General features: G+C 41.5%; 1 long non-coding RNA gene across 3 annotated transcripts in view; it reads left to right on the forward strand.

Annotated features, from left to right (window-relative positions):
* Positions 1–18,587, forward strand: part of LOC111098403 — a 39,384-nt gene that overhangs the window by 14,249 nt on the left and 6,548 nt on the right. The window contains exons 2-5 of one of the 3 annotated variants that reach the window (XR_005368167.1): positions 3,747–6,516; positions 7,392–7,480; positions 14,389–14,540; positions 16,544–16,639. This is a non-coding gene — a long non-coding RNA (uncharacterized LOC111098403). The remainder of the gene's footprint in view (positions 1–3,746; positions 6,517–7,391; positions 7,481–14,388; positions 14,541–16,543; positions 16,640–18,587) is intronic. The other 2 variants (XR_005368169.1, XR_005368168.1) reach the window with 2 other exon arrangements.

Genomic DNA, 18,587 nt, shown 5'->3' on the forward strand with positions numbered 1-18,587 from the left:
CATGTTGATAACTTTGCTATCATTGATGCCATTCCTATGACCATAATAACACCAAGTTTCAAGGCCACCTGTAGGGCTTGGTGTGTGTGTATTGATCTAACTTTGTGAAGACACAATGAAAGAGAGGGAATGTGACTATAGATTGGTTGGTACCAGGAGGTTTTCAACTGCTGGACATCTGCTTTCATAGGTCATGATGTTTACAGAGCTTGTAGCGTGGTAAGATGATTTCCTAATTTGTGCTGTGTTGTGTTATCCTCATTACTGCTCTTTTCTGCAGGATGGGTGCCATTGGCATGGGTCCCATTCCAGCCTTTCCTGGCTTCTCCATAGCTAAGAGATAGGCCATGGCATTCCCATTAGTGTCTTTGCTCTACCAAGGTTCATCACAGGTTCACTTCAGTTCTGCGAGTCTTTTCTTGAGTTCCCCCTTTTGTTCAGGCGTGGGAGCTGCAGAGATCAATGGGTTTTTGTTTTCACTGCATCATTCCCAAGGACCCGCTTCTAACCTTGGAATTGGCCACTCTGCTTTTCAGAGCTCCTGTTCCTCACTCACACAAGGACACAGAGTGCTCATATTGGCTTTAATATAAGATCCTAATGTACTTATTTAATAGTAGTTCCTATGGTAGAAATAAAGAAAGATAATGACCCAAAGAGTTCCTTTTGCATGGGTAATAGATTTGGTTTTCTATAAAAATTAATAACTGATATTAACATTTTCATCAGGAGGATAATAGAATACTGTCTATGAAGACATTATTCTCTGCTAGAAGTATAACAGACCAACATTTCATGTCCAGAACACAGAGCAACTAATGAATGAAGGATAAAAGAAATGAGTTTTATAACATATAGGGAAAGAAGTAATGTTGAAGCTTCTACCAAGTTTCAGGTGCTCTGCTTTGCACTGATGTTCTTCTGCAGGTGGATGCTTAAATATTATTTGGCGTAGGCAATAGTAGCAGTTAAAGTATTATTCAGTACCAGGTAGAAATAATGGCTGCCCTGAGCTCCTCAAGTGTGTCCTTCCATCCAGCCTCCTGAGAATTTTTCAGGGGTACCCCTCCAACTTTCCAGGGTCTGGCAACTGAAGGGCCAGTGCCTTACCCAGTGTGTACTCTCAGCACTTGTTCTAGTCCCGAGGTCAACATCTCTTGTGATTGTTCAGTACGTGGGTAATACAGGACATTATCCTGCTGACAACGAGGAAGGCAAAGTTCGGAGTATGACAGTGACTTGCTGGAGGAAGCAAAGAGTCTGGGATGAATTGTAAGCACAGATCTAACTCTAAGCCTTTCCTGCTAAGCCACACTACCTCTCATGGAAATAGAAGCCGGGAGGCTACAGAAATTCAGGGGATGGCAGAGGGTACTCATTTCCCTTGGCTCGGCTGCTTTTTCTTCTCACCATAGAGCAGATTGGCCATTAATTTAGATGGTTTAACTGGTGTCTCCTTATATGTGCCCAACATGCATGAACAAGAGGCTAAGAAAGTGGAGACATAACCGAGAAGGACGTGCTCTGGAGAGCATGTAGCCACAGTACTAATAACAAATACATGGTGCTCTCCTCACAAGACTTCCATGCGTATAGAAAGGCACACACAAGATTTGTCTAGTAGCAGAAATGTGGAAACCACGGAAATGGCCATAGAGAGTGATCGAGTACATTCAAGGGCCTCCAGAGAATGAAGTGTTACGCAGCTCTGAAAAGAGATGGCGTGAACCCATATATGCTGATGTGAGACTGTGCCCAAGACAGATTAAGAGCAGGGCAATAAGTGAAGCCTTTTTCCATTTGAGAGACAGAAGAACAATGGGGTAAAGAGAGCAGTAGCTGAGAGGCAGGGGTAGGTGCTTTGTGAGAGGAGAGAAGCTTTCAGGAGGTCTTGTAGCAGAGGGATCACCAAGCATCCATGCTCAAAGTCCTCGCATGGGTGTCGTTCCTAACTCAATAATTACACAAAGGTCGGTCTGATGGAGTGGGGTATTCACACTTCACCATAAGGAGACACTAGTACACAAAGTAAAATGGCTACAATTAAAAATACTGATCATACCAAGTGTTGGAGAGGATATGGAGGAACTGAAATTCTCACACACCACTGGTGGGAATCGCTTTGGTAAATAACTTGGCAGTCTCTTAAAAACCTAATCATAGGGACACCTGGGTGGCTCAACAGTTGAGCATCTGCCTTTGACTCAGGGCGTGATCCGGGGGTCCTGGGATCGAGTCCTGCATCGGGGTCCCCGCAGGGAGCCTGCTTCTCCTTCTGCCTGTGTCTCTGCCTCTCTTTCTGTGTCTCTCACGATTAAATAAATGAAATCTTTAAAAAAAAAAAAAAACTAATTATATGCCTGTCACATGACTCAGCCATTCCACTGGTAGGTATTTAACTAAGAGGAGTGACAGCATGTGTCCATACAGACTTGTATACAAATATATATATATATATATATATATATATATATATATATATGTGTGTGTGTGTGTGTATATATATATATACATACACATAGCAGTTTTGTTTCAAAGCATCAAAAAATGGACAGGAGCTCAAATGTTTGGACGTAGGTGAATGGATGAAGAAATTGTAATATATCCATATAATAGCATACTACTCAGCAATAAAAAAGGGAACTTTATAACATGATTGAATCTCAAAACAATTATGCTATGAGGAAGAATCAAGACAAAAACATGTTACCTATTATATTATTCTAATTCTAGAAACTGCAAACTAATCTCTAGTGACAGAGAATAGAAGTGGTTGCTTCAGGACAGGGAGGTACATAGTAAGGAAGAAGGGAGGAATTGAAAGGAAACACACGGTAACTTTGAGGGGAAATGGAAATTTTAATTATCGTGGTTTTGTTGATGGTTTATTTGTCTATACATATTTGAAAACTTATCAAATTGTATTTTGTTTGCAATTGATCGATTGTATGCCAACTATATCTCAATAAAGCTGTCTTAAAAAGTGAAAACTAAGAGTTTGAGAGGATTCTACAGTCTCTTTCAGCAGAGAGCAGGACTGCCATATACCTCTGTAAATTTATAAATATAAAGTGGGGGTGAAGTGTGGGGACAGAGGGCTACAGTACAGAATACTTTCAAAGTCTTTTAGAGTAGGTCAATCTGAGTAGGTCAATGAAACAAAGAAGGACCTAAGTGGATATCAAAGGCCCCAATTATTTTACTAAAATCCTGCCTTTGCTTTGACTGACATGCCTTTGAGTGAATGTCTGAGAACATTCTGCTTGTTATTGGATAATGAAAAGCACACTACGAATTTGTATTTGAGGAAGATTGTTTGCTGGCTAGTGATGAAGTTAACCATTGGATCTCTGAGGACCATTTTAAAGATTATTTTTGATTTGATTTCTTCAAGTTTGATAAATAATGAAAAGGAGCTTAGAAGTTTTTAGCAACTCTTCCTCTTCATAGGATTGCATTTTATCCTACTCAGCACTTTTTGTAGGACTCTTTAATGTCTCACCACCAACTGAGCCAGATGATGTCTTAAAGCTTTGGTTGGGATAATTGGATCATTTGTTACTCTCAAACTCAATGTTTAGGAGCCTTTCTGAAAGAATTGCCCCTGAACATATTAGCTTGTTTTAAAGCATCATCAGCAGAAAACTGAGCTCTACTTTTATTTTTTAATTTTTAATTTTTTTCTAGCCAATTTCAGAGAGAAATAGATCTGTTTCTTTCCTGTGTTATTTCTCCTATCCCTCTAGATTGCTCTCTCAGAAGTGGCATGAATTTGTTTCGACTTTTGTCACGTGAGACCTCCAACAGGTGCTCATGGCAAAGGTAATATGGAACGTGGCCTTGGAAAATACCAGAAGTCAGCGTGGCTTCAGTAGCAGTGATACTGTATTCTTTTGACTCTGCATTTGAGAGTTTCCCTAATGGGATCCCATACAGAAACATAACGCAGAATTCAGGATCATGGTGTGGGAAGTCGGGAGCAATGGACAGTATTCACACAGGCTACAGGACTGATAAATATGACAGTGAAGCAATCTTGGTTACTTGGCCCATTTATCTCCAGAGATTTCGCTCCCTGCTAATCTTGTAAAAAAGTAATTAATTTTCATCAGAGCAGAGAATGAAAGTTGAGTCATTGACTATCAGTTGAAGTCAACTTCACAACGTTTAGCCTTGCAGAGTGGATTCTGAAAGTCCTTAGTAAACATCTCAGCTCCCAATGAAAGAACCTTTTCATTCCCAGTTCACATCCTGAAGCAATGGCAAACAGCTTGCGCAAAGACCTTGCAACCAGTACCTTCAGGTGAAATGTTGGAAGAAGAAGAAACCCCTTGATGCACCAAGTCAACTTTATAAAGATTGCTAGTATGTTAAGAGACTCTTTGTCACCGTTTCACTTTCTCAAAAATAATTGTGCTCTTGCCACCCCGGAAGACTTGAAGACGCATAATCCAGGCAAGGAGCTTACTACCACTGGTGTTTTGCACAGGTTCCGGCTCAGAGACCTGTCCTCAAAGCCGTGTTTTGAGCGTAGGTGGCTGAGCGTAATTGGCCCTTTACCTTTTCAGGTCAGAAGCATAATGGATCATGAGAGTATATTGTGAACAGAGTAAAAGAGAGGGGAAAGAGGCCTAAAGAAAGGACCAAAATCTGGCCTCTGGGGACAATGACAACACAATGAGGCTTCATCCCTCGAAGACTGGGCATGGCACCTTGTCACTCTGTAGAGTTGAGCCAGAGCCATTATAACAAGACATTTTCTTCCACTAATGTTTCCTTCCATATGTCAGATGCTAGAAAATAACTGACATGTGGACTTTACAACACAGAAGACACTGTTTTCACATATACTTGCCCTGAATCTTGCAACTAGTGTGAGGCAGGGGCCATTGCCATCCTGGACATGTTTGCACAGGAGAGATTGGTCAAGGCTGTTCTGTTGTTAAGTCAGGGCACATGGCTGGAGAGTGGAAGAGCATACACCAGAGTCTGTGTCCTCTGATGCCAATCCCAGATATCCTGTCAGTTGTTTGCTTTCACATTCTATCGCCCTGGAGGAATAGGTTCACCTTTAGAACTGATGACAGCAACCACATGCCAAGTAGCAAGTGTTAGCATGATGGTCAAGCGAGAAGATTCCGGGATCAAAGTGCTGGAGGCCCAATCCAAGTCCCACCACTCACGGCTGTGTGATCTGGGGCGGTATTCTTAACCTCTTTGTTAATAGTGTTATCTATTTCATAGGGTTGCAGTGGGAGTCTATGGGTTTCCAAGCATAAAGCACTCAGAATCCCGGTTGGCACCTTTTAGAGGCTGCATATTAGCGCTCTCCATAGCAGCAAACGCCATTGTTACCATAATTGATACTTATTATTATAGTAAGGGAAAGCATTTATTACATTTCTTCCATCTCTGTGGGAATAAAAATTAGGTCCGAATGACATGCTTTTATGTTGATTTGAATCCTGCCAGGAGTACATTAGGCATTGGAGAGCTGCAATGGCCTAATAAATTCTTGTTTCCATTCCCAGCCAATATTTTAAGAACCAGGAAATGAGTGTTCATTTCCTAGGATGTCTTATTTACATCTCTCAACCCCATATCTAGGGATGATTGGACTCATTCACACTATTTCGAGTTCTATACTCCTTGGGAAGGCTGGTAGGAGATGTGATTACTTCGTTCTACTGGTAATTCTTTCTGTATTTATCTTCTGCGCTTCTCAGGGTTCGGTTCTTGGGTGTCTTTTCTTTAGCTACACCTACCTCCTTGTAGTTCTCATGTAGTCACATGACTTTCAAAGCCAACGCTATGTTAATAATCCCAAATTTATATCCAGGCCAGATTTTTCTTCTGAACTCCAGACGTGTATGTCCACCTGCCTGCTCCACATCACCTCTTGGAAGTCCAACGGATGTCTTGAACTACGCGTAAACAAAACCACTCCCAATCGTCCCTTCAAAACCTTGTACAGCTTCTCCCATTTTAGATGGTAACATGTCCATTCTTCCGATTGTTCAGGCCTCAGATTCTGGAGTCACTCATGACTCCCCTCTTTCATACATACATCCAGTGTATTAAGAAATCCTATTGACTCTCCTCGGAATCTGTCTGGAATCTGACTACTTCGCAGCATCTCCTTTACCACCACTCTGGGCTGCATCAGCATCGTCTTAGGTGGCTTATTGCAATACCCTGCTAATCGGTCTCTATGACTCGACCCTTATTTCCTGTAGCTTATTTTCCATAGAGCAAGTGGAATGATGTTTTAAGGTATGTCGTATCATGTCACTCTTCTACCCCAAACCTTGAAATGCCTTAGCAATTCTATGTGATCTGACCACCTATCACTCCTCCCATCTTCTTTCCCACTCTTCTCCTTGTTCGTCTCTGTGTTTCCTTACAGTTCCTTAGCTGCCCCAGGTGTCCCCATGCTTCCTGGACCTTCGCCGTCCCGGTTCTGCAGCATGATGCACTCCTGCCCTGGGTGACTGCTCGGCTGACTCTCTCACTTCTGTGAGTAAAGGTGCCTCCCCTTCCCCCAAAGCCTAACCCTGACTCCCCTATTCAGTCCTGCCCAGCTCCCATGCCGCCTTCCAGTCCTCTGGATTTCCCTTAGCCTGTTCCACGTTTTCTTTTTCTCATGGCACTCTTCCTAACCACACTCTGAGATCCACAATCTCTGACCCAAATCTTTGGGATCCTAGATGCATTTCAGAATTTAGCCATTTTCAGAGTTTAGTAGAGAATGCAATGCATATACCATATATTACATCTTATCCTTAGCAAAGTTCTGTAATCAAATACGTGAATATTCCCGAAGCCAAACCTAGAAATATGTGTATTAGCTAAAATAAAGAGGAGTTCAGTTCAGACCAGTTTCACTGACACATTCAGGATAAAATTCCAATTTTTAAACCTTTACAGACTTTGTTTTGCTATTAAAGAATTGTGGAGCTGAATAGAGTGGTTAGGTTCATCCCTGCACTGGAGGGCAAACTCCGTGAGGCCGGAGTTCATGGTCTTCGATTTGCCCCTCTACCCAGGCACTGCTCTCAGTGTGTGTTGCTTAAATAAATGAATTGTCCCATGAAACTCTTCCTTTTTTTCTTTCCAGATTTAACTAGCTAATCGTCACCTGTTGGACATGTCCTATGTGTATGTTTTTTCCATGTGGACCTTTCCTTTTACTGATCCTTCAGTTCTTCCCTTGTCCTCTTCTTTATTCAAGTAGTCCAGCTTTCACAATTTAGATGTAATCTCGCCCCCAGGAGAGCACCCCCGGCTCCGCAGTTTGCGATGCCCTGTCCTTATCAACTGCTATAGCAATTTCTAAAAACTAATACATCATTTGCATCTAATTCTCACGTGTCTCCTTTCTTTCATTAAAGATTTACAGGTGAATTATCGTCACCCCATCCAAATTACAGGCTCTTTGGGAATAAAGGCTATGTTACCATCACCATGAACAGGGCACCAGGTAAAAGTTCTGATTTTACAGCAGCCGGTTCACCATTGGATAAGCTCTTACATTTTTCCCTTTTTGTATAAGTTATTGTACTAGATGCTGGGACGATAATGGCTTATTCGGTTCTACTGGGTGGGGGTGGGGGGAGAAGAAGAAGAAAATAGGTGCTTGTAATTGAATTGATGGCTGCACTTGAGTGGGTTGAGCTCCAACCTCGGAGGCCCAGGGATTTCCCCAAGGCAATGGTGGCCCAGACAGAAAAAATAGGAAATGCCCGAAGGAGGAGGGCAGGAGGGGAAGGCCTGTCCCAAGCAGAAGTGGCTGCAGGGGTCAAGCCCCGGAAGTGACGGTGAGAGGGGGCACATCTTTATATAAGGCACACCTGCGTTTCGGTGTGATTGGGGCACAGGTTGCCGGGGAGCTGGGATCGTGCCCCCAAAGATAAGACGGGTCTTGGAGGAAGGCGGTGGCCAGATCCTAAACTATGTTCTACATCTTGTGAAGGGATTTAGGCTGATTAAGACAGGTGCGATGAATTATTTCGGATTTTAAGCCAGGGTCTACAGTGTGCTCAGATTCACATTTTTGAAAGAGGACTCTAGAGGACTCCGTGAGGAGTGGATGGGGAGGGCAAGGCTGGAAACAGGGGACAGGGTTTGTAATTTTTTTCCGGTATTTCTGGCGATGCCTTCTCGAAGGGTCTGCGCATGGAGGCGCCTGCTGTTCATCTCCCGTGGGATGACCAATGAACCCTAATGATTCTGCTGAGGGGCACTAGAGTAACATATTTATTGATCGAAAAGTCTCAGCTTTCATTTTATGATCTTTGGGAAATGGGTTTCCTCCGAGCAAAAGAAAACAAAGTGCATCTGTGAGCTGTCTGAGGGGCAGGTACGATTCTGCAAAACAGGATGTGGTGTTGGCTGAGCCGTCCCTCTGGGGGCAGAGATGGGACTCGAGAGGGCAGGGGGGACAGATCGGAGAGGTGGGGGCAAGACTGACGGGACACACGGCGGGTGAGCTCCGGGACAGTGAAGAACGAGGCGCCCCCCACCTCCATCCTGATGACAGCAGCCTTCACGGGCCCTTCAGGAAAGGAATCTGCTAAACAGATGCCCTCAGCGTGTCACTTGCGGACAAAGCGTCCTTTGCTCAAACCCCTCTCAGAAAGGCTGAGAATGGATAAGTCTGGTGAGAGGCATAATTTGTCAGACTAATTTATTATAGTCCGAGGAGGTCCCTGAGTAACACAGGCCTCCAGGGAGCGGAAGGCTGTCGTCCAGGGGTGGTCGTGACTCTCCTCCCACGGGCTGGGGCCTCCGCGTGCTTGTTTGTGTTTGGTTTTGTTACAGGGAAGAGCCTAAGCTTGTTCCCAGTTCTCTGGTTCTGTTAATAATAGTCCATTTTATGTTCATCTTGAAAAATGAGAAAATGGGAGCCCCTGTGTGGGAACAAGGGCTTGTCAAACAGGACTTACCGGGGAAAATTGAAGCCAGGGGTTGAAGCTCCCAACAAAACAGGAACTGGATCGGCCTGCTGGCTTCTGCTCCCTCCCTGCAGGATCCAGGGGCACGACAAGCCAACGGGGGCTCCCGAGGCCCTGGCTGACGCCTCCCCGAGCTGGGAGAAATGTTTACTGCCTTCAGGAGACCCCGTCATGCCACTTGGCAATCACTAAGTCAGGAAATTATCACCGTTCTGATAGAAACGATCATTTTTTTTCAAGGGAAGGGGTTAAATTCCTCTTGATAATACAGTGGGTATCAGGTGGCACATTTCCGAAAGAATTTGTATATTTTTCTTCCCTTGGTCCCCTCCCAATTGTGTCTGTCAAACTGCTACAAAGGAAACCAAACAAAACAAAAGGAGAAAAGAAAATAAGAAAGAGAGAAAGAAGGGGCGAGGGATACGGGAGCTGAGCCTTGCGCAGGAGCCCCGGGAGGGAGGCCTGTTCTCGGGGCTGAGGCTGGTCACATGGCACCACGAGCCCCCTGCCAGCCCTCAGTCCCTTTCGTTGGCCTCAGTTTCCCCACACTCATCTCATGATCCCCACGGCAGCATGTCGGGATTTCCAAAAAAAAAAAAAAAAATGCCCTACTAAATGTATTGCAGAAGAATTTAACAGCTTCCCAAACTGCCAAAAACTCTAAATCAAAACTACGCGCTATCAGGACCCGAGACCTGGTGACAAGGATCATTGGGCATCCCTGCGGCATGGAGGAAAGAGGTCGGGGCTCCCGATCTGCTACTTATTTGTATAATTTCAGAAAAAAACTGCCCCACTCTCCCAGTTTCTCACTCTCGCAGATGGGAAGCTTGGGCCCGATGATCTCTGTTCTTTCTCAGACCTAAAATTCTGTATGTGAAAGGGACACATCTAAATTCAGGCAGCCGACATCTCTATTGCCAGGCCCCGGGGCTCTTGGGCTCCTGGGATATATGATCCGGATTTTGGCGAGGTTCACTTCACACTACCTGTGGTTCCCGCGTGTAGAGTGAGTGGGGTTCCTGAGGTGCAGGACTATAGTCAACACAAGGGCTCTGCAGTGAGATGTGAGTAGATGCAAACTGATGTAAGTAGAGGCACATGGATGGGAAATTGTACCCACTTACTGGGCCTGTGCTGTTGACCCACTAGAGGGAACTCAGCATACTGGTTCGAAGAGGCTGGTTTGTACGTGTTTGCACAAACGTGTACCAATTTACTCTTTAATCTGCCGCAGGCTCTCCCCATGTTGACTTGTACTGGCCACACTCCTACCCACACACGCGCTCAGCACAGCAACTCCTTGAACTCAGCCCTAGATGGCCACGTGTCTGCCCGGATGAGTCAGCGGGAGAAGGTTCTCGTAGGGTCCTCCTGCTTCCAAGGGCGGTTGCTGCTCACACAGGCTGGAAGGACATTCTCCCGTGGAGTCTGAGAGCTTTGCCCTTCCGTCCCCGACGGGGAGTAGATGTGTGAGGAGCAGATGCCCTCGCTAGTACCCGCCTGGCACAGCCACTGTCTACATACAGCGTGGTGTCTACACCACAGCAAACTCTTGATACTGACCCTTAATTCGACCCCTCCACTCTTAGGAGGTTCTGACTCTCATGAAGTGACATGGGGCATTTTCTCTGAAAATTCACTTCTGGGAAACTGCTTAATACTCCATGTTACTTGTCTTTAAAAAGTCCATTTCAGATACTATACCAGGCCTTTGGACTTTCCACATTCCTCAGCCAGATGTTCAACAGCAAATATTTTCTCAGCTGGGAAAAAGAAGAAAAAAAAACAGTGAAACTTGTCAGCAGTGGTGGGAATTATCAGTATCAATGAACACTTATTTTTTTGCTTTTGCATGGGAGACTGGCAGAAATATTTGAAATATGAATCTGGGTTCTATCCCTAATATACCTTAATAAATTCCAGCTCTGGAGTAGCAAACGAAAACTGATACCAGAGACTGCAGAGTGTACAAAAATATGGAACATATTCAGAAGTTATTACTATTCATTTTACTTCCAATCATAGGTTCACTCAACCTCTATATGATAAATGAACCTTCAGGGTATGTTTGCATTGACATTTATGAGTTTCAAGAATAAATGACCTGACTTTTTTGGAGGGGCGTTCCCCGGAGGGCTTAAAGGTAACTGAAATATCTTTGGCCCAGAATATTTCTTAAGTAGCTTTGAAGCCAGAGAATTTAATTGAATTTGAAAACCCACTTAGGAATAAAAATCTGAAGGCACTTTGGGCATTGCATTAGGGGGCTAAGCCAAATATTTCAAAAATATTTAACTTCAAATGAAATTTTCATTCTTTTGACTACTTAATTAAATATGATTTTTCCCCCCCGAATTTCCCTGAGAAGGAAAGAACTCTTTGAATGCGTGGTATTAAAAAGAATTCTAAATAAATTGGAACACAAGAGGCCTTTGGTTTGGGGCAACTTTGAAAAGTATCAGCTTTTTATCAAGGAAGGAATTATATTACTTTCTTTGATCTGCTCCTTCCCTCATTTGCCTTGAAGCTATTAGGGCCCCCTTTTTGGTCTCTTCCAGCTTGGATGGTCACTTACTTTCCAGTGAGTGTGACTTGGAAAGGGATGACAATGAACTGCTACTTTGTCCCAAGGTCTTCAGATTCTGAAGGGTTCTCAAGTAAGATTTAGGAAACCAGCGTACTTCTGACTCAGAATATCTTGGCACTGAGACTTGGGTTTTTTTTTTTGTTGTTGTTGTTTTTTATTATTGACTCAGAATTTCTCCAAACCTGGTTCATCTTACGAAAAAAAGCTCACCTTTGGTGACATGATAAGTTATCTCATAATTAACAAAATGAAACTAAGCTTTTATCTTAGAATCACTCTTAAGATACTACAATCAAAACTGACATACCAGGCCACCATGGCTCACCATTCATTTTTCTCAAATGATCCCTTTGTTTGAAATTTTGGGATTTTAATTTTGAGAGCGTGACATTGGAGTGTACACTGATAGATTACTTGAAAAGTTGAATATTCGAATTTAAACCTTGGGAATTTGGGGGTCCTAGTTAAAAAGCAGTCTCATCCTAGAAAACGATATCGCCATGGGCTTCTTTTTGGCGGATGATAAAATCCTTCAAGAATCTTCTTTTTAGTTTAATGCACATCACATTCTAAATATGAAGTTTGGAAACAAATATGCTGGACTTGAGTCACTAGGATTGATGGTGCTCAAGTTCTAAGGCGTAGGGAGATGGAGTCCAGCAAGTTCCTTGCCCGGTCGAATCATTCTTACAGTAAAAAATGAGTGCAGAAAACTACTTTCTACTTCTACCAATATCTCTCACCTAGTGGAAAAGATTGCTTTCGTTTTTATTTTATATTTATTTCCCAAGACCCATACATTTTATATAATTTAAGTAGAAAAATCAAAAGGCTTACTTGTTTAGAAAGAGATTGGCAAAATATTTAGGACTCTCTCATTATTAGGTGACCCATTCCTTAAGTTACACCAGTGTCTGTAACTTGATTGAAAAGATGCCTTTCAGCCAAAATCAAAGCACCTAAAATCAGTAAAGTTGGATCAGAACATACTTATACAGCACTTTGATACTATAGTTGGACTGGAAGAAAGCCAAACAATTCACATACAAACAGTTGGACATTCATTTGGTGTTCACATAAACCTGATGTAATAATGCCTTATTAGAGAGTCACTTTCCACTTCCTCTGAACCCTTTTCCAAACACCTTTCAACTTCAGAACTGGTCCAATGCAAGGAGCCAAAAGTACTGAGTGTCCTGCCAGAAAAATCTCTTTGCATTTCTGTAACTGGAAACCAATAGGCTTAAAACAAAGAATCCTTCTAAGGGAAATTGTGACGGGCTTACCACCCAAATATTGGACCAAATAAATAAAACTCAGATAACATTTTGAATGAGGATTATTTTGCCTATCAACAGTTATGAACATTCCAATTTACTCAAGGTGATGGAAAACTGATCAAGTAGATCTAAAAATACATTACATACGTAGAACATGGGCGAATGTAGTATATACCTGTAATAGGATGAAACATATGCAATATAAAATAGAGCTATCCACGATTATTAAATTTCAGACAAACACACTTTCGCCTAATATTAACTGGTCCCAAACTATAACTGTACCAAGTTGGCCAATTACCAGTATCACTCAAGTAGCATACAGGTCGTTCCTTCCTGTTGACTTCCTTCTTCGGTGTTTCTGATTCATTAGGGTTGGAGAAGGTCCTCAGAAACTGTTGTTTTTTGTTTTGTTTTGTTTTGTTTTGTTTTTTTGTTTTTTGTTTTTTTAAATCTCTTGGTGTTTCTGAAGAGGAACTAAATTTCCCATCTCCCCACTTAGGCCACCCTGGCGCCTTAGCTCTGTCGGAAATGGAGTAAATAAGATGAACACTCTGACTTGTGTATCAAATAGTAGGATGGGCTGTTTTAACACTAATCCTTAGGATCTGCAATTACATTTGTAGGTGTTTCTACTACAGAAAAAGCAAAACCCCAAAGAGTTGTAGTTACAGTAAATGGGAAACCCATTCCTGGAGCTTTTGTGAACAGCCTCAATCTTAAACGTAGCTGGAAATTTCTTCTTAGAGAAATCAAGTTCAGACACAAATTGAAAGCTGTTCCTCAACTAGGGAATAGTAAGAAGAGGTCAGAGTCCAGGTTGTTTAAGAGGGCATGGAATCCAAGTATTCCAGGCGATAAGGTACTGAAAGCTAGAATTTTAACTTATTATCTTTTATTTCCTTTTGAAATTCTGTTTTCTTTTTTTAAAAAATATTTTATTTATTTATTTGAGAGAGAGAGAGTGAGAGAGAGAGCACAAGTGGGTGGAGGGGGAAGAGCAGAGGGAGAACCGGACTCCCTGCTGAGCGAGGGAACCCAGTGCTGGTGGTTCCCAGGTCCTGGATCATGACCTGAGCGAAAGGCAGCCACTAAGCTGCTGGTCTGGGCCATCCAGGCATCCCTTGGGATTCCTTTTTCTTATTACAAAAGTAAATTTTGGAAAATAGAAAAATTGTTTTAAAACTGGAAAATATTTAAAAAGTTAAAAAGAAAGTGTCACTATATTCACAGTCATTTAACATTTTGTGGTAGTTTCCTTCTGTTTTTTAAGTTAATTAATTAATTTTTAAAGATTTTGCTTATTTATTCATGAGAGAAAGAGAGAGGCAGAGACACAGGCAGAGGGAGAAGCAGGCTCCCTGCAGGGAGCCCGATGTGGGACTCGATCCCAGGACCCTGGGGTCACGCCCTGAGCTGAAGGCAGAGGCTCAACCACTGAGCCCCCCAGGGGTCCCACTTCTGTTTTAAAATATGCATATCTAAAAAAAAATTGCACATCTATATCTCAATGTTGAAACACATACAGATGTTCACAAAATTTTAAGCCCAGTACTTGTGTAAGCCACTCTAGATGCCGCCATTGCTAAGATGTTGTCTTCAGTGGAGCAACGACCCAGTTAAACGATACAGCAGCTACCACGTGTGAGTTGCCTGTAGTGGGCACCACGTGCTTGACGCATGTTGGAGCTGTCACTCTTCAAAATAGTGAGGGAGGTAGGTACTTTGTTATTTCCCATTTAATTGCCGGAGAAAGGCGGTGCACAGGGTCTGCGTGAGTTTGCTACCACTTTGCAGCAGCAGCAGGATCCTGGGCCTGCCCTTACCAGCTCCCAGGGCCCCCTGGGGGGGGGTGTGCACAGGAGGAGGGAATGGCCTACGACTCCCCGAAACTCTCCTCTGCTCCTGCATCTCTATTTTAACATAAACATTTAAGTGGCAGAAAATTAACTGGGTGGCCTTGAGGTTCTTCGAGGCGTGCCGTCGTACGACCAAAGCAGCTTAGGAACCCTTGACCTCGATGTTTCTATCCGCCCGAGTTTTTGTCTCAGGTTTTAGTTTTTCAACACCAACAGTGCAGCAAGAGGCTTTCACAACTAACGGAAGACTTATTTCAGGCGGATTTCATTTTCCTTTTCTCAGTCAAATAGCCCTGAGGTTTCCCCTGCAGACCAGAAAAGCGACTCTAAAGCAGCGCCGGCAAAATTCTTCGAGGCCAATTTCTAAGGCCTTGCGAACAATCCAAGAAAATATCCCAATTTTCTCTCAGATTAATTCAACAGTGGGATACCTAGTTCCAATAAACAGTCCGTTTTAATTTAGGCCATGAATTAAGGCAAGAGGAATGTCAGACCCTCCAACGGGGCCTGCTATTTTCGGACGCGGACGGCCTCCTAAGCCTTTGTGCTGGTCGTGCTAAGGAACAAAGCTCTTTTCCTGGGAAATCAGCCATCTTAATTGCTCAAGCTTCCGCTGAAGGATATCTGAAGTGACCAGACCCCAGAGGGACAGAGCCCTAATGAAGGATGTTTATTGCTATTCTTGTGTCCTCATTGTTCAGGGACACACAGAAGCATCTCTACTTTTTAGTATCCTTGTAGTCACTATCAGATTATTTTTTTTCTGGAAACCCTGACCCTATTACTATGAAGTCCCATGCACACTGTTAAATGATTTGTGAGCTGTCCAGTTAGCTTCATTTTTTTACCTCTCTCCCGTGATTGCATGTTCATTCTACAACAACAAACTTCTCAGAGGTCAAAGAAAGCATCCTCTCAAGGAGGTCAAATTCCCTTTACTTCACATTCCATTTAATGAAACGGGATAGGAAACCACTGTTTCTGAGCCATTGTTCCCAGCGCTTGGTGATAGGGCAGCCCAGCACGCTTGAGTGATGGAAACCCCTAGGCCGACGTCTGCTGTTAGATGATTTCAGACACACAAAGGAAATCCACTTGTTCAGGGCTGCTGTAGAGGCAGCTGGCCTGCAGAGTTAAACAGCAGCATAAAGATCACGCTTACCCAACTTCTGAAAAAATAAAATAAAATAAAATAAAATAAAATAAAATAAAAGGCAGAGGGAAACATCTGCCCAGCATCTGTTGTAATCTCTCTTATGAGCCTCAGACTCTTCCTAAAAATGTCATTTCATCAGGTGACACTGCTAAGACCAGTATCATAGGAGATAATGATAATGTGGGGAAGTGAAGTAATAATAACAAAGAGAACCTTGTCCCTTTCAAGGTAAAATCCTGCCTGTCTAAGAAGATACAGAGATCCAGTTTTGTTTTGGGGTACATATCAAGACATCTGGCTTAGTAGGCTCTTGATTCAGTCTCAGGTTTCTTCCAAATAGTTTATCTTACATCCTCAACACATAGTTTTTCCTATTTTTAAGACGTTGTATGGTTCTTCACACATAGTTGATATTCAATGGATGATTTTGGAAAGGCACATAATCTGTTAAATTTGCCAGATACTGTAGAAAAGCTTTCATCTTCTCTTAGATCTCTTTCCCTTTTTTTTTTTTTTCCTTTTGTGGAAAAGTTCCAACAATCTGAAGTTTATATTGCATTTGAAAAAAAAAAAAACAACTTTGATTTAGTTTTATGTATTTTATTATGGAATATTTCAAACATAAAAGAAGATAGAGAACAATATAATGGATACTCACAAGGAAGCTTTAAAAAAATCTTAAAGTTTTGTCATATTTGTTTTAGAGATATTTTAAAAAGAAGTGAAAGATACAGCGGAAGCCCCCATCCCTCCATGAATCTGCTGTCCTGCCCACCCATCTTCTTCAAAGTTACTCAGAGGTCGGTGTATATCATTCTCATGCATTGCTTATCAGTACATACTTACATTTTTTACTATCTGAGTTGCTTATATTTTATTATTTGGGTAATATATATTTTATGATGTACGTGTTTATGTATAAAATCATTGGCAACACAATGTACACATAATTTTCAAATTTTCTCTTTATACTCAATGCTATGGTTTTCAGATTTATCTATGCTTTCTTATCTGGTTCAAGATCACTGCTCCAACTCTGGTAAAGATTTCTTTTTTAATTTTCAGTCTATGATGTACCATCTGTCTAATTAAAACACAATAAAATGTATTATTAGAGAAAATATGATAAAACAGATGTACTAAAGACAAGTCACAGTTTTTATTATTATATTTAACAGATAAAAATTACTCTGTCAAGCTGCTATAAAAGTTTTAAATAATCGCTTTCAATTTTAGTACGATCTTGACACAGATTGGTAACAGATGGTTTGCCAACTGATACTGGTCCATAGAATGTGCTTTGAGTGACATTGGTCTAAATCATCTGCTTTCCCTATATATATATATATTTGTCTGGAGTTGTACCATTTGTTTATCCATTACTCTTTTGGTAAGTAGTTGTTTCCAGTTTCTGCTGGAATTGCAAATGGTGTGGCAACGAACATCCTGACCTATCACGTCTCTTGGTTGCAGGAGGCATTGAGCCCCGAATGTAATTGTTTGGTCAAAAGACATGATCATCTTCTTCCTTAGAGGTCTTTATACATGTTTGCTTGCATTTCCCTAAAAGAAATAAAACCTAAAAGATGTCAAAAAAACTAAACTAAAAACTAAAACTAAACCCTTCACACATCTTAAGCTGATAGTTAAAATCTTTTGACAGGACTTTAACTAGTTGCAAAGACATGGATGCTAGTAATCTGCAAATGCAGATGGTCCCTGACATATGACGGTTTGGTTTATAATTTTTTGACTTTACGATAGCGCAAAAGCACTGTCTATGCTTTCAGTAGAAACCATACTTAGAATTTAGGATTTTGATCTTTTCCCAGTGAGCGAAGTGCAGTAGATACTTTCTTATGATGCTGGGCAGCGGCAGCAAGCTGTAGCTCCCAGGCAGCCACGCAATCACCAATGCACTTAAAATCGATCATTCTGTACCCATTCAATCTTTCTATTTTTCATTAAAAATAGCATTTTTAAAGTATTTAATAAATTACATGAGATATTCAAGTTATTATAAATTAGACTTTACATTAGATAATTTTGCCCAACTGTAAGCTAAAAGGACATGTTTCAAGCACGTTTAAGGTAGATCAGTCTAAGCAGTGACGTTTGGCAGGTTAGGTGCATTAAACGCATTTTGACTTAATGATATTTTCAACTTACAGTGGGTTTATTGGGACGTAACCCACATCGTAAGTCAAGGAAGATCTGTACTGGCATTTAATGGCAAAGTTCATACCGTATCTTTAAAATGTACTAATTGGAATATAAACATCAGCAATGTTGCCCTCTCCTACCTTTTTAAAAATACATGAGCACTTTCTTTAACAATTGGAAATTTTGCACTGTAATTTCTACCTTGCAAATTCATATTTCCATTTCATGTTTCTCAATTTGATGTTAATATCTTATATTGTTATATTTGAAAGTGTTTTATGGAAAAGTCTATCAAGTTTTCTTCAACAATAATATAAAGGTACATTGAAACAAAAATTTTAACTTTCTTGTGACACTAGGCTCTAAAATTGTTTTGTACTAGGTTAGCATTACAGTTATTATTATTATAGAAGTGCTCAAGATCACAAAAATACGTTAAAAATTTGATAAAGGTAAAATTGTACTCGAAAGGTATTTCTAAATGAGATGGGCTTTGTCAATCAGTTCACATAAGTGAAGATTACATGAAGTTGAATGAAATAAGTTTCAGTGTCAGCTTAATTCCCATTTATTCAAATAAATGTC

This window comes from Canis lupus, chromosome 12 (genome assembly GCF_011100685.1).
Source record: "Canis lupus familiaris isolate Mischka breed German Shepherd chromosome 12, alternate assembly UU_Cfam_GSD_1.0, whole genome shotgun sequence".
Classification (NCBI taxonomy): Eukaryota; Metazoa; Chordata; class Mammalia; order Carnivora; family Canidae; genus Canis; species Canis lupus.